Genomic DNA, 14439 nt, shown 5'->3' with positions numbered 1-14439 from the left:
CAGAGGTCAGAGGTGTTCCACAGGACAAGCTGCTCCTCACCAACACATCTGGAGATCAGGCAGGAGGTGATGCTCTCGGGGGGCTTGAAGGTGTAAGAGTCTCCTTCCTCTCTGATGATGATGTGTTCTTGAGCATGGATGTAGTTGCTGAGAGCAAACAGCAGGAAGGAGAGCTCTGTGACTGCAGCCATTCTGCTCCGAGGTGACAAACACTGACACCACTCAGCTCATATACACTCTACACCAACCCTCATCAGCTGCTTCTCCTTTTAGTGTGTATGTCTGTGTGTGCGTTTCTGTGTTTGTGTGTGTGTGTCTGTGTGTGTGTGTGTGTGTGTTTCTGTGTGTGTTTCTGTGTGTGTGTGTGTGTGTGTGTGTGTGTGTGTGTGTGTGTGTGTTTCTGTGTTTGTTTCTGTGTGTGTCTGTGTTTGTGTGTGTGTGTGTGTGTCTGTGTGTGCGTGTCTGTGTGTGTGTGTTTGTGTGTGTGTCTGTGTGTGTGTGTCTGGGTGTGTTTGTGTGTATGTGTGTGTGTCTTTGTGTGTGTGTGTGTGTGTGTGTGTGTGTGTGTGTCTGTCTGTATGTCTGTATGTGTGTGAAGTCATTGAGGAAGTTGGTTACCAGTTCTCTGGTTGAGAAACATCTGAACTCCCCGTACTAAGAAAGATGGTTTAATCTTTTCCTTCTATTTTATACCAGATATAAAAGTCAGACCAGAAGAGACGATCACACTGAACTGTCCCCAACCTTGCTGTGTGTGTGTTTGTGTGTCTGTGTGTCTGTGTATCACTGTGTCTGTGTTTTTTTGTTTGTGGGTGTGTGTGTGTGTCTGTGTGTGTGTGTGTTTGTGTGTCTGCATCATCTCTAAATACTAATGATTGTGGTGTTCCCAGTACTTTCTGATAAACAGTAAGAACACAGTTGTACTATAGTCAAGATATAGTGTATAGCTGTGCATATAACCTCAGACATCTTACCTGGAGATGTTGGTATCTTTGCTCTTTTACCTGTTTCTCTCAAACAGTATAGTGTATCATTGTTTTATTCTTATTTGGTGTTTGTGTAAAAAAAAAGTCTTTCTGAGCTTTCTCTGTATGAATACCTTATAAAAGTTCACTAACTAGTATAACACAAGACACCTGCTCAGGCTTTCAATCAGCAGTGTTTGATAGGAACCAGACTGAAATCTATTCTGTCTATGCTCACATGGATTCAGTGGTACGGTATGTGAGAATTCTGTAATATGATTTTAGCTCAGCGCTCAACACGATACAACCACACATCATTGTAAATAAGCTTTTGAAGATGAAGGATCCAGGTGTGTTTATCTTTTTCATTCTAAATTTCTTAGAGAACAGGTCTCAATTTCTTAAGCTAAACTCAGAGGCTAAGTCAGACAAGATCATGACAAACATAGGCTCACCTCAGGGACCTGTTTTATCATCCTTTCTTTTTACCATTTATACTGCGGACTACCGTCCACAGCAGCGGACTACCGTCCACAGCAGCGGACTACCGTCCACAGCAGCGGACTACCGTCAACAGCAGCCGACTACCGTCAACAGCAGCCGACTACCGTCCACAGCAGAGGACTACCGTCTACAGCAGAGGACTACCGTCTACAGCAGAGGACTACCGTCTACAGCAGACGACTACCGTCCACAGCAGAGGACTACCGTCTACAGCAGAGGACTACCGTCTACAGCAGCCGACTACCGTCTACAGCAGAGGACTACCGTCTACAGCAGAGGACTACCGTCTACAGCAGCCGACTACCGTCTACAGCAGAGGACTACCGTCTACAGCAGCGGACTACCGTCTACAGCAGAGGACTACCGTCTACAGCAGAGGACTACCGTCTACAGCAGCCGACTACCGTCTACAGCAGAGGACTACCGTCTACAGCAGAGGACTACCGTCTACAGCAGCCGACTACCGTCTACAGCAGAGGACTACCGTCTACAGCAGCCGACTACCGTCTACAGCAGAGGACTACCGTCTACAGCAGCCGACTACCGTCTACAGCAGAGGACTACCATCTACAGCAGAGGACTACCGTCTACAGCAGAGGACTACCGTCTACAGCAGAGGACTACCGTCTACAGCAGAGGACTACCGTCTACAGCAGCCGACTACCGTCTACAGCAGCCGACTACCGTCTACAGCAGAGGACTACCGTCTACAGCAGAGGACTACCGTCTACAGCAGACGACTACCGTCTACAGCAGAGGACTACCGTCTACAGCAGACGACTACCGTCTACAGCAGAGGACTACCGTCTACAGCAGCCGACTACCGTCCACAGCTGCCGACTACCGTCTACAGCAGAGGACTACCGTCTACAGCAGCCGACTACCGTCCACAGCTGCCGACTACCGTCAACAGCAGAGGACTACCGTCTACAGCAGCGGACTACCGTCTACAGCAGCGGACTACCGTCTGCAGCAGCCTGGAGAGTCTGGTCTACATGAACTGCTGCTGTGTAGACTGTAGTTAGAGTCTGGTCCACATGAACTGCTGCTGTATAGACCGTAGTTAGAGTCTGGTCCACATGAACTGCTGCTGTGTAGACTGTAGTTAGAGTCTGGTCTACATGAACTGCTGCTGTGTAGACTGTAGTTAGAGTCTGGTCTACATGAACTGCTGCTGTGTAGACTGTAGTTAGAGTCTGGTCTACATGAACTGCTGCTGTGTAGACTGTAGTTAGAGTCTGGTCTACATGAACTGCTGCTGTGTAGACTGTAGTTAGAGTCTGGTCTACATGAACTGCTGCTGTGTAGACTGGAGTTAGAGTCTGGTCCACATGAACTGCTGCTGTGTAGACTGTAGTTAGAGTCTGGTCCACATGAACTGCTGCTGTGTAGACTGTAGTTAGAGTTTACCACATGTAGCTCCACTTGTGCCTGTCGTCTAGCAATCAAAATAACATTATTTCATCATCAGAGGAAGATTTGCACAATTCTAAAACCAGAGAGGCTACTCATTATTCAGAGAGAAGTGGAACCAACCAGAGATAGGAGAGAGAGGGGGGGGGTGGTCTGTGTGTGTCTGTGTGTGTTTGTGTGTGTGTCTGTGTGTGTGTGTCTGTGTGTGCGTGTGTGTTTGTGTGTGTTCGTGTGTGTGTGCTTGTGAGTATGTGTGTGTTTGTGTGTGTGTCTGTGTGTGTCTGTGTGTGTCTGTGTGTGTTTTTGTGTGTGTGTGTTTGTGAGAGTATGTGTGTGTTTGTGTGTGTGTGTGTATGTGGGTGTGTTTTTGTGTGTGTGTCTGTGTGTGTGTGTTTGTGTGTGTGTGTCTGTGTGTGTACATTGTGGTTAAAGTCATGAGATAAGTGTGTAACTGGGTTCAAGCATTGAAAACCGAACTACAGTTTGGTCTACATGAATTGCTGCTGTGTAGACTGTAGTTAGAGTTTATCACCTGTGGCTCCAGTTGTGCCCACTGTCATGTGTGTGTGTGTGTGTGTGTGTGTGTGTGTGTGTGTGTGTGTGTAGAGTATATAACCTCAGACATCTTACCTGGGCATGTTGGTATCTTTGCTCTTTTACCTGTTTCTCTCTAACGCTACAGGGTATAATTGTTTCATTGTTATTTGGTGTTTGTGTAAAAAAAAAGTCTTTCTGAGCTTTCTGTGTATAAATACCATATATGTTCAATGACTAGTCTAAAACAAGACACCTGTTCAGGCTTTCAGCTGAAATTACAATAAGCAGTGTTTGATATCTTGCACCTCCCGATCTGCTCGCAAACACATCGGGGCCGCCCCGATAATAACAAACATGTTTGATATCTAGGATTATAATCGGGCGTGAAACGACTGTGATTACGTCAGTACTTCCACAATAGCCAATGAGAGACAGGTCTGCAAGGAGACAGAAGTTACGGAAACTTTTGAAAATGTCCACGAAAGCAGCTGTAGTACGAGTCCGGTGGACAACTGAGTTGGAAGAAAGGATGGTGGAGATGTGGCAGCAGCACGAGTGCCTGTTTAATGTCTCATCAAAAGAGTCTCATAATGGGAATGATAAAGAGAAGAGCTGGGGGGAGATGGCTCCAGATCTGGACCTACCGGGGGAGTGGACAATGCTGCTAGCGCGCTAGCTAGCAGATGTAACCATTAGATCTAGGTCAATGATCATCTGCTACATGCTGAAGAACAGACAAGCCATGGTGACCCCGTCTCCCCAACCATTTTTCTCCTCCATGCTCGTTATATTTTCTTTTGTTTTTTATTGGTACAAAGAATAAGTATTAAAAAAGTAATTAAAAGTAATTAAAGTAATTAAAAAGTATTACTACAGCAAGTTGCCGTGACACAGTATCCATTTTGTTTACATGCGCTTCCCCGTGAGATCGCGTCACGTGAGGTGCTAAAACTGGCGAGATAATCTTAAGAATATCTTGTAGTGTGTGATGCCCCACTATTTTCAAATCTTGTAGTGTGAGCATGTTTAAGATTTGAGGGAAGAAAATCTGCAAAGATTCTCCTCAAGTGTGTGCTGCAACCAGATTTAAAAATCGGTTAGGATTTATAAACTCCTGTAGTGTGAGCCAGACTTAAGGTCTCCTGTAGTAATCTGACTGGTAGTGTTACGGAACAACAGCACAACAAGCACTATAAACATACTGTATATTTTTATAATGAGCTTCATGTATTGTATTGTATATTGTATTTATGTGATTTTTAAGGGCATTAAGGCGGGTATGAGCACTATAATATCTATTTTTATGGATGAACTAAACTTGACATGATTTGTGTTGAAAGTGTGGTTAACAGTTTTGACAGCAGTGTGTTAGCATCTAAACAAAGTGTTGTGCACATTGTGGTTAAAGCCATGAGATACGTGTGTAACTGGGTTCAAGCTATGAAAACTGAACTAGAGTATAGTCTACATGAACTGCTGCTGTGTAGACTGGAGAGAGAGGGGGTCTGTGTGTGTGTGTGTGTGTGTGTGTGTGTGTTTGTGTGTGTGTGTCTGTGCCTGTGGGTCTGCGTGTGTGTGTCTGCGTGTGTGTGTGTGTGTCTGTCTGTCTGTGTGTGTGTCTGTGTGTCCGTTTGTGTGTGTTTGTATGTGTGTGTGTCTGTGTGTCTGTGTGTGTGTGTGTGTGTGTGTGTGTGTGTCTGTGTGTCCATTTGTGTGTGTTTGTGTCTGTTTGTGTGTGTCTGTGTCTGTGTTTGTGTGTTGTGTGTGTGTGTGTGTGTGTGTGTGTGTGTGTGTGTGTGTGTGTGTGTGTGTGTGTGTGTGTCTGGACATCCCTCCACCTAGTCCTGGGTCTTCCCCGAGGCCTCCTCCCAGCTGGACGTGCCTGGAACACCTCCCTAGGGAGACGCCCAGGGGGCATCCTCACCAGATGCCCGAACCACCTCAACTGGCTCCTTTCGACGCGAAGGAGCAGCGGCTCTACTCCGAGCTCCTCACGGATGACTGAGCTTCTCACCCTATCTCTAAGGGAGACGCCAGCCACCCTCCTGAGGAAACCCATTTCAGCCGCTTGTACCCTGGATCTGGTTCTTTCGGTCATGACCTCCAGCCTTCATGACCATAGGAGAGGGTAGGAACGAAAACTGACCGGTAGATCGAGAGCTTTGCCTTCTGGCTCAGCTCTCTTTTTGTCACAACGTGCAATAAATTGAATGTAATACCACACCTGCTACGCTGATTGACCCCAGGGTATTTGAACTCCTTCACTTGGGGTAAGGACTCATTCCCTACCTGGAGAAGGCACTCCATCTGTTTCCTGCTGAGAACCATGGCCTCAGATTTAGAGGTGCTGATCCTCATCCCAGCCACTTCACTCTCGGCTGCTAACCGATCCAGTGAGTGCTGAAGGTCACAGGCTGATGATATCATCAGGACCACATCATCTGCAAAGAGCAGCGATGAGATCCCCAGCCCCCCGAACTGCAACCCCTCCCCACCCCGACTACGCCTCAATATCCTGTCCCTGTACCCCGTTCTTCTTTTCATAAACTCAACAGTCTCTTTCTTCTTTTCCTCAAGCCGACCCGTTTGTCTTGTTCGTTTGGCCTATGGGGACAATCCTTTCTGGGCCGCGGGGGCATTTTGACCTCCAATACCGCCACTTATCAATTCATCGTCATTTGCCTTGAAATGGAGACGTCTTCCCTATCATTTATACCAAAAGTTCTGGTTCTTAGTTGCACTTTTTGCAATTTTTCTTCTTTTTCCTCTTTTATTGTGTTTATTTCAAGTAGTATGAAACGGCCAAAATACGACTAGGGGGGTTGGCTGGAGTGGCTGGATGGATGGATGTATGGGTAAAACACAGGAATTTCACCCAGGGAGGAGGAGAGAGAGAGAGAGAGAAGAGAGAGAGAGAGAGAGGAACAGATACTGACTACTATTACAGCTTTTTTTGATTGCTAAACGTCAGTGGGCACAACTGGAGTCACATGTGCAAAACTCTAACTCCAGTCTACACAGCAGCAGTTCATGTGGACCAAACTCTAGTTCCTTTTTCATCGCTTGAACACAGTTTTCAAAACTCTACACACTTATCCCACGACTTCAACCACAATGTGCACAACACTGTAGATTTACAGCACTTTGTTCAGATGCTAACACACTGCTGTCAAAACTGTTAACCACACATTCAAAACAGAATAGATTTCAGTCTGGTGCCTATCAAACACTGCTGATTGCAATTTTAGCTGAACGCCCGAGCAGGTGTCTTATTTTAGACTAGTTAGTGAACATATACGGTATTTAAACAGAGATAGCTCAGAAAGTCTTTTTTTGTATACAAACACCAAATAAGAATAAAATAATCCTACACTGTACTGTTTGAGAGAAACGTGTAAAAGAGCAAAGATACCAATATGTCCAGGTAAGATGTCTGAGGTTATATACACAGCTATAAAAAAAGTGAAAAACACAAAATCTTTACAATAGTAAAACTGTGTTCTTACTGTTTTTCAGAAAGTAATGGAGGTGAAAGCAATAGAAACACCACATTCATTAGTATTTAGAGATGATGCAGACATCCAATGTGATGAAGAGAACTTGCCACATGATGCTGGAGAGAGGCAGGATTAGTCACACTATTCGTTGGTACTGTTATGTACCTTTAGTTTTATTTTCCCCAGTAATTCCATAAATTACTAGAGACAAAATACTTTATTGAAGAAAACTGCTGATTTTCATTCCTTCTTGTTTACCTTATGTAAAAATTGGTATGCTATACAATCTATATTTTTTCCTTAAATAAACTGTTGAGTAGTGTCAAGTCACTCAAATTGTTCAAACTGTAAAGATGAAAAAGTTTGTAATTTGTGTATTGGTGTTTGATGCTAGTGTTTTTACCCTCAGTGTGTTCTGAGTGACAGTGTGTGTTATCTCAGTGTGTGTGTGTGTGTGTGTGTGTGTGTGTGTGTGTGTGTGTGTGTGTGTGTGTGTGTTATCTCAGTGAGGCCTGTGCATACTGTTTGAGACGTGTGTTAAGAGTTGTGTTGCTTTGAATGAGTTTTGCAGGTGATGTGAACTGTTTAGCTCAGGTGACTGTAGGTAGTGCAGACTGTAGTTTGAGTTTTGCACATGTGACTCCAGATGTGCCCACTGTCGTTTAGCAATCGGAAAAAACTAAATATAACAACATTATAAATTCACCCTGAAACCCGTTTTAGGAGAGGAACAGAAACTGACTATTATTAAATATAAAAACATTATAAATTCACCCTGAAAGATTTTTAGGAGAGGAACAGATACTGACTATTATTAAATATAAAAACATTATAAATTCACCCTGAAAGATGTTTTAGGAGAGGAACAGATACTGACTACTATTAAATATAAAAACATTATAAATTCACCCTGAAAGATTTTTAGGAGAGAAACAGATACTGACTACTATTAAATATAAAAACATTATAAATTCACCCTGAAAGATTTTTAGGAGAGGAACAGATACTGACTATTATTAAATATAAAAACATTATAAATTCACCCTGAAAGATGTTTTAGGAGAGAAACAGATACTGACTACTATTAAATATAAAAACATTATAAATTCACCCTGAAAGATGTTTTTGGAGAGGAACAGATTCTGACTACTATTAAATAGAACTCTGCTGTGTGGAGGAGTTTCTACTCTGAAGGTGTGTTCAACTGTAACAACTCTGATTACAACTTTCATATATTTTACACATAACATATTCAACCAGCATCATATGATCTATTTAATCATCTAGACTTTAGTCCCAAAATGTCAGGAATACAACATATTCATAAAAAAACAATAGTAAAACTGAGAACCCCTCATCTCCACCAAAGAGTAATATTTGTTAAAAGTATCTATCACAGTGTGTGTGTGTGTGTGTTTCTGTTGGTTAGACCAACGTGGGGACTGTTTATCAGTGGAGGCAGTGATAGAGCACGGCAACACAGCGGTCTCTCCCACTGAGCGGTAGATTGTCTCAACCTGTAGTCTCAACCCTACAGTGTAACTGCTAACACACTGCTGTTGGTTCATCACCAGACATCTGTACTCTGTATAGTCTGTTATCGTGACGTTGGAAACACGAAGAGCTGATGTGTTTGTCACCACTTGGTATCTTCCTCTAACATTGTCCATCACTGATGTCGTCTTGTCCCCAAAAACTCTGCTCCATGTTTCTTGCTCCTGTTTGAGCCACTGGATATCCAGATTATCAGCTGCTCCCTTACATGGCAGGTCCACTGTTTCTCCAAGTCTCACTTCAATAACTCTCCGACCATATGTTAAAGTACAAACAGTAATAGTGAAGTTGTTGTCATGCGTCACGTTGCCCTCAGTCCAACACTCCTCTCGGTACCGGCCGGAGTCTGAATGGGTCAGGTGGAGGATGGTGTAAGAAGAAGTTTTCACCGAGCTGACAAGTCGTTGTTTCAGGTGTTGAGGTACTGAGGAGCTGTTGGACCAGAGGTCAGAGGTGTTCCACAGGACAAGCTGCTCCTCACCAACAGATCTGGAGATCAGGCAGGAGGTGGTGTTCTCGGGGAGGTTGAAGGTGTAAAAGTATCCTTCTTCTCTGATGAAGATCAGTTCTTGAGCATGGATGTAGTTGATGAGAGCAAACAGCAGGAAGGAGAGCTCTGTGACTGCAGCCATTCTGCTCCGAGGTGACAAACACTGACACCACTCAGCTCATATACACTCTACACCAACCCTCATCAGCAGCTGCTCTTTTCCTGTTTTTATCAAACATGACTTCTTTATCTCATCATCAGAGGAAACGTTGCAGTATCACCTCTGTCCAGAAATAAATGTCGGGTAATTGCATTCTTTAAAGAATTTTTGAATAATTACGTCTGGCATGACCAGATATTTTATAAATATTTTAAATAACACAAAACAACTAAATGGTGGTAGGTAAAAAATATATATCCTGGCTGACGATGGGAGCAGCAGGACGTAAAAAAAGAACATGACTGTTGCACTAGTCTGGACATCTTGCCATGCCAACGTTACAATAAAGGTTTCCTAAATGCCATGTGTATAAATATTATGTCAGCTTACTAATTGATTGCGCATTTTGTTTTGATTTGGACTTTTATATGTATATTCTACTTTTTTTAAACGGTGAAGTGGAGAGGCCACGTTCACCTGTTTGGAACTGGCTGGTGAATGTGACGTGGTTATATATATATATATATATATATATATATATATATATATATATATATATATATATATTTTAGGCCAAAGTAACAAATGCGTCCAAAAAGTGAAAGAAGTTAGACTACAGTTACAAAATGCAACATGTGTCATGCGCGGAGTCTCCTCCTCTCGCACACATCACCAGGGGCTGCTGGGCTGTGTGTAGCATGGAGCTTGAGGATGTAAAGGAATAAAGAAAAACCGGACAATTACCTTTGAGCAAGTTTGGAGGAAAGTCGGAGGTATGGAACCATTTTAAACAAGTCGTGGGCAGTGACAACATATGTGTCGAGTGCATTAAGTGCGGCACGCTGCTGGCCTATGACAGCAAATACAACGGGGACTTGGACGATGAACAGACACATGAAGCCGGCTCGCCGTGGCAGTAAAGATGATAGTCAGCCTTCAGCGTAGCCTGACGTGGTCCTACTCAGATTCTAGTCAGAATGTGAGTCTGAAACCGCTCCACTGGGCTGTGATTATGGGGCGTGTGTCACTGCCCGATGTGAGTCGCGCATGCGTCACTCTGCGACAAGTAGCCTACAAGATGCTAATGGTGTTTTGAGCTAATGTTAGCAATCAAACAATCATATAGCTAAAACGTTTTTGAAATGACTGCTAGCTACAAGTTAGCAATCAAACACAACAAAGGCTGTCACTGGAATGGCGTTTAGAGCTAACGTTAGCAATCAAACAATCATATAGCTAAAACCTTTTTGAAATTATTTCCATCTTCTGTTATTGTACGTAAAGAGAAAAGTTTATTATTTTACAGATTTCACAAATTTCAGTAAGACACATTAGGCCGTAAACAGTTTAAATCTGAGCATGCTCAACTCACATCTGCCCTCGACCAGAGCCGGTCTGACTCGGCTAACATCGGGTATGACACGTTATGCTGTAAACCGTTTAAATCTGAGCATGCTCACATCGGCACTCGACTCACATCGGGTAGTGACAGCATGTTCCAACCATTGACATATATATAATGGACCACCAGACCCCGTGTCTCTGGTCTGAGACCAGTGAAGGAGACTAGAAGAACTTCTCCGGTGATCTCTTGCTTTACTGAGCAGCCTCCAGCTGACAGAGACAACGTAGATGTGACGTGAGCAACCTGTCTGAAAGTGTGAAGTCTTCTGGTAGCTGTGCCGAGAGAAATCTCAATCAATTGCAATGCATTCGTTCTAACTTCAGACTTTTAGACTTTTTTGAAGCTGAATATATCATTTGTTGCGTGTAAATATAAATGTGGATAACGTTAGTGATAGTGACATGCTCGCTACAGTTGTGTTTCTAGAGATGAATCGGCGAAAACACGTTTTAGTGCTCTGATTCACAGCTTTGTTCTAGCACTGGACCTCTCTCTCTCCACTCTCTCTCTATCTCTCTCTCTCCAGTCTCTCTCTCTCTCTCTCTCCAGTCTCTCTCTATCTCTCTCTCTCCAGTCTCTCTCTATGTCTCTCTCTCCAGTCTCTCTCTATCTCCCTCTCTCCAGTCTCTCTCTATGTCTCTCTCTCCAGTCTCTCTCTATGTCTCTCTCTCCAGTCTCTCTCTATCTCTCTCTCTCCGTCTCTCTCTCTATCTCTCTCTCTCCAGTTCTCTCTATGTCTCTCTCTCCAGTCTCTCTCTATATCTCTCTCCAGTCTCTCTCTCTGTCTCTCTCCGTCTCTCTCTATCTCTCTCTCCAGTCTCTCTATCTCTCTCTCTCCAGTTCTCTCTATCTCTCTCTCCAGTCTCTCTCTATCTCTCTCTCTCCAGTCTCTCTCTATCTCTCTCTCTCTCTCTCTCTATCTCTCTCTCTCCAGTCTCTCTCTATCTCTCTCTCTCCTCTCTCTGTCTCTCTCCAGTTCTCTCTGTCTCTCTCTCAGTCTCTCTCTCTCTCTCTCTCCACTCTCTGTCTCTCTCTCAGTCTCTCTCTCTCTCTCCAGTCTTTCTCTATCTCTCTCTCTCTCTCTATCTCTCTCTCTCTCACTCTCTCTCTACGTCTCTCTCTCCAGTCTCTCTCTATCTCTCTCCACCATATAACGCTACCGTGCTTTGTTCTAACCGCTCTCTCTCTCCAGTCTCTATATCTCTCTCTCTCCAGTCTCTCTCTATCTCTCTCTCTCCATTCTCTCTCTATCTCCCTCTCTCCAGTCTCTCTCTAGCTCTCTCCACCATATAACTCTCCCTCTCTCCAGTCTCTCTCTATCTCCCTCTCTCCAGTCTCTCTCTATCTCCCTCTCTCCATTCTCTCTCTAGCTCTCTCTCTCCACTCTCTCTCTAGCTCTCTCTCTCCAGTCTCTCTCTATCTCCCTCTCTCCAGTCTCTCTCTATCTCTCTCCACCATATAACCCTACCATTCTTTGGGGCGGTTGTTGAGGCTCTGCTCCGTCTAAAACTCTGCCATTTCGTAAAGCTTTTTATAACGCAGAAATAAAATGGATTAATGATCATTTTATTCATATAGTTTATATCTGACTTTACCAGCTGACTTCTCTATTGGCCGTTGAAACAGGTGAAGCCTCTTACGTTCTAAAACCAGCCTCTGTGACTTGAACAGCTGAGTCGCAGCCACACCATCAGCTGGTTTGAAGCAAGGCGGTTGGGGATTATAATAAATTGCGCTGTCGATTCTTTAACCGTTGTATTTACGATTCATTCCATTCTGAATAAACTAAAACAGCACTTTACCTGCTTACCCATGTTGCATTATTTATTCAGATTATTTTAAACAGATTTCTATAATAATTGTTGGGGTTTTGGAATTTATAGAGTGTGGTCTAGACCTAATCTATCTGTAAAGTGTCTCGAGATAACTCTTGTTATGATTTGATACTATAAATAAAATTGAATTGAATTATAATTCAAACAACTTGGAATTGTAGTTGACAACGTCAGTTATAACGGCCCACGTATTAAAAAAGTTTCGGATTGAAATTGGTCTCGGGCTCATAATTACAGTTAATGTGTCGGGCTCGGGTATGGTCAGGCTTGATTTTTTGGGCCCGAGCTAAGCTCTAGTGTTGAATTTGTTATTACCCAGAGTGCTTTGTTGAATGGTCTCAATGTTTTATTGTTTTATTTCATGTGAATAGTAGTTTACTAGAGGAGTATCTTAGTATTTGGAGTAATGCAGTAATGCAGGAAGTGTGCATTTAGTTTCCATGATTATTGTGTTTCCACAACAATGTTAGTGAGTAAATCTACTGAAATGGGCCCCCACCATAACAATGTTAGTGAGTAAATCTACTGAAATGGCCCCCACCATAAACAATGTTAGTGAGTAAATCTACTGAAATGGCCCCCCCCCCCATACCAGAGGAATGTGATTTATGAGATGAGAAAGCAGAGGTTAAGTCATGAACGTCATGGCTGTAAAAAACAAAGGGCATCTTCACATCTTCATTAAGCACAAACCAGTACAGAAGGCATCAATACATATTTGGGGAGGGTCCTGCCTCTTTACCCAATCATTTTGGAGGGTCATAGAAAATGTATTCTGATCCTATAACTCCTCTGGTGGCCTCTGAAATAAATAAGGAACAGTTCCTTCTGACTTTCAAAGTGTTTTGAAATGTGTGAAGAGGTTAAAGTTGCTTGTGTTGCTGCTGTGGCTGCTGTGTGCCGCTTTCTTCTCACTAATAGTGTGTGTCTCTGTGTGTGTGTGTGTGTGTGTGTGTGTGTGTTTGTGTGTGTGTGTGTGTGTGTGTGTGTGTGTGTGTTTGTGTGTGTGTGTGTGTGTGTGTGTGTGTGTGTGCCTCTTTCTTCTCACTAATAGTGTGTGTGTGTGTGTGTGTGTGTGTCTGTGTTTGTGTGTGTGTGTGTGTGTGTGTGTGTCTGTGTGTCTGTGTGTGTGTGTCTGTGTTTGTGTCTCTGTGTGTGTGTGTGTGTGTGTTTGTGTGTGTTTGTGTGTGTGTGTGTGTGTGTGTGTGTGTGTGTGTTTTGTGTGTGTGTGTGTGTGTGTGTGTGTGTGGGCCTCTTTCTTCTCACTAATAGTGTGTGTGTGTGTGTGTGTGTCTGTGTTGTGTGTGTGTGTGTGTGTGTGTGTGTGTTTGTGTGTGTTTGTGTGTGTGTGTGTGTGTGTGTGTTGTGTGTGTGTGTGTGTGTGTGTGTGTGTGTGTGTGTGTGCCACTTTCTTCTCACTAATAGTGCATCTTGCTGTATTTTTATCTACAGGTGAAAAGTATCAGCCCACCACGCCTACGTTCCTTTCTGCTATTCTCCTCCCTTTTTTTTGTCCACACTTCTTTTCTCTGCCATTGTTTCTTTGCCATTCTCTCTCTTATGTGGATGCGTGTCCCCCTTAGGGGTACTCTGGGGGACTGTGCAGGGGTACGTGGTCCCCCAAGGGGTACTCTGGGGACTGTGAGGGGGGTGTCCCCCCCAGGGGTACTCTGGGGACTGAGGGTACTTGTCCCCCTAGGGGTACTCTGGAGGACTGCAGGGGTTACTTGTCCCCCTAGGGGTACTCTGGAGGACTGCAGGGGTTACTTGTCCCCCTAGGGGTACTCTGGAGGACTGCAGGGAGTACGTGTCCCCCTAGGGGTACTCTGGAGGACTGCAGGGGATAGGTGTCCCCCTAGGGGTACTCTGGAGGACTGCAGGGAGTACGTGTCCCCCTAGGGGTACTCTGGAGGACTGCAGGGGATAGGTGTCCCCCTAGGGGTACTCTGGAGGACTGCAGGGACTACAGGAGATTTCTTTATGAAATGTTTTTCAGTTGCAAGGCTGTTGCACCAGACCATTGTTCCTCTTTATAGAGACTTTTTTCTACCAACAATGTGATGTTTCTATCCCTTCTGT

The sequence above is a fragment of the Perca fluviatilis genome, chromosome 9 (assembly GCF_010015445.1).
Source record: "Perca fluviatilis chromosome 9, GENO_Pfluv_1.0, whole genome shotgun sequence".
In the NCBI taxonomy this organism is placed as follows: domain Eukaryota; kingdom Metazoa; phylum Chordata; class Actinopteri; order Perciformes; family Percidae; genus Perca; species Perca fluviatilis.
Note: the sequence above shows the minus strand (reverse complement) of the source record.